Genomic DNA, 2500 nt, shown 5'->3' on the forward strand with positions numbered 1-2500 from the left:
CATCATGAGAACGTCACAAGCTGATCACGCTCTATGATATGACTAGTATTATGTTGCTTCTAGTAGGCTAAGCGCAAGCCGAAACATCAACATGTGAAAGTCGTAGAATTTTGCAATCAAACTGTGGCTAGTACTGTGATGTTACTAGTAACCTTTTCTTACGTCATATGGCCAAGAGAGCATTTGAAGGCGAAACTTCTGCATGGGGAAGCTGCATCATGAACAAAAGTTTATATCGAGTATTATGTTGACGTTAGTAGGCCCTGGCCGAAAGCGCAGCATGTGAAAGGTATAGATAAAAGTTATCGTTGCAGTCAGTACTGTGTAGTTACTAGTAGCTGGATTTAAGCTCGAAGTGAGACACTGTTGGTGAAACTTCATCATGAGAACGTCACAAGCTGATCACGCTCTATGATATGACTAGTATTATGTTGCTTATAGTAGGCTAAGCGCAAGCCGAAACATCAACATGTGAAAGTCGTAGAATTTTGCGATCAAACTGTGGCTAGTACTTTGATGATGCTTGTAGCCAACCGAATTGGTTGAAAAGCCCAATAAGTAAGCTAACTTGGGAGAGCTTGTTGGAAACCAAATGCTACTAGATTGGTCCAAATACATCCTTCAACAGGGGATCACTTGGCTCGCTTTACGAAGAGGAGCACAGCTATATGTGTTAATTCGGTATGAATCGCAAGATTTGTTTACCGACCTCTCTAACGCAAAAGGCGGTCTCGGCTTCGGCTGTTGACTGCGTCCGATTCAGGGTTATATAACTCTCGATTGAACACATTGATGTTCTATTGTTGGTGCTTCCAATAAAATTGGAACACTTAAAGCAGAACCGATTCAAATAATAGCATTCTGATCAATGATTGCATTCCTTGATCAAGAACTGCTGGAGTCATTGTGATGGCGAATTTTCTTCATAAGAAAATTGCAAAGAGACGGAACTTAATGAGACTAGTATTATGTTGTTTCTAGTAAGCGGAAGCTGAAACAGCAACATGTGAAAATCAAGTTTTGTTCAATGATCTCGAGGCGATAAGTACTATGAAGCAACTAGTAGCCTAAGCATGACTCAGATTTGAGACAGTCAAAAAGACTGGCGAAACTTCTTCACATGAAAGTTACATAGAGAACTACAAATGTATACAGCGAGTATTATGTTGTTTCTAGTAGGCGAAAGCTGAAACATCAACATGTGAAAGTTGTCTGCAAACTGTAGAACGATATGTGATTAGTACTGTGCTGTTACTAGTAGCCAGTCTGACTGTAGAAGCCAAGACAAAGGGAAACTAATGCATCTGAAAAGGACAAGTTATGGAAAGGTATGCACGATAAGTATTATGTTGTTTCTAGTAAGCGGCAGCTGAAACATCAACATGTGAACGTCGTTGTGTACAGTAACCTAGAACTATATAGTCCTTAGTAACGTGCATTTACTAGTACCTGTAATTGGTATTCAGACTCAGGCAGTTTGGAATAGTTTGGCAAAGATGCACCAGAGAAAACTGGGATTTGATACAGAAATTGTTGAATACAAGTATTATGCTGCTTCTAGTAGGTTGAATCCGAAACATCAGCATGTGAAAATTGAAAACATTTCTGGTTCGAATTGTCACAAGTATTTGGTGATCTGAGTAGCCAAACTCACTACAACGCCAATTGAAGGCAAAAATTCTCAACGGGAAAAGCTATTCTCATTGAATGAGCTAACAAGACGAGTATTATGTTGCTTCTAGTAGGCGAAAGCCAAAACATCAACATGTGAAAGTCTTGCTGAACAAATTTAATGTTGTTGAGCTCAGTACCGTGTGAATTAGTAGCCATAATTGGCGAGCGAAAATTGAACTGGCGAAACTTCGTCTTTGGAAAATTGCAGATGCCGAGCACTTATTTTGCAACGAGTATTATGTTGACTGTAGTAAGCGAAAGCCGAAACAGCAACATGTGAAAGCTGTTGAAATTTGTGGTCATTTTGCAATAAGTACAAGGAGTGTAACTAGTAGCCAGGTCAAAATTTGGGATAAGAATGAGCAAAAATTCTGCATGAGAACAGTTGAAATTATGAAACTAAATTACAAAGACTAGTATTATGTTGTTTCGAGTACGCGAAAGCGGAAACATCAACATGTGAACGTTTGTAACGAAGTTTCGTTAATTTTCAGCCTAGTACTGAGCAAGAACGAGTAGCCTCATCTCCAATCCCACGCAAAATGTAGTGAAATATGTGAGTGAACCTTATTCACGGTGAGGGTTTCCCGAGGTCTGTATTGCAGCGAGTATTATGTTGCTTCTAGTAAGCGAAAGCTGAAACAACAACATTTGAAAGTTGGAATTAATGACTGAATGGAAACTTCGACCTGTGTTTGATAGTAGTAGCGAACAAAACTGCTGAATCGGTTTCTGTCTCATATTGGTCAGTGAACCAATTAAGAGACAATCAACTACATAACCTGAATTGGGCGAGAGAACCCCCTTAACTTAAGCATATCAGTAA

The 2500-nt window shown here is 39.4% G+C and overlaps 1 non-coding gene and 1 pseudogene across 1 annotated transcript in view; both read left to right on the top strand.

Annotated features, from left to right (window-relative positions):
* Nucleotides 1-616: 616 nt before the first annotated feature.
* On the top strand, nucleotides 617-768 carry LOC142357336 (5.8S ribosomal RNA; annotated as a pseudogene).
* A 1683-nt stretch (nucleotides 769-2451) lies between these two features.
* LOC142357340 (large subunit ribosomal RNA) overlaps nucleotides 2452-2500 on the top strand; it is a 3522-nt gene continuing 3473 nt past the window's right edge. Inside the window, exon 1 of the ribosomal RNA XR_012761591.1 lies at nucleotides 2452-2500. This exon is cut by the window's right edge and continues 3473 nt beyond it. This is a non-coding gene — a ribosomal RNA (large subunit ribosomal RNA).

The sequence above is a fragment of the Convolutriloba macropyga genome, unplaced genomic scaffold (genome assembly GCF_964194025.1).
Source record: "Convolutriloba macropyga unplaced genomic scaffold, txConMacr16.3 SCAFFOLD_1990, whole genome shotgun sequence".
Taxonomy (NCBI): Eukaryota; Metazoa; Xenacoelomorpha; order Acoela; family Convolutidae; genus Convolutriloba; species Convolutriloba macropyga.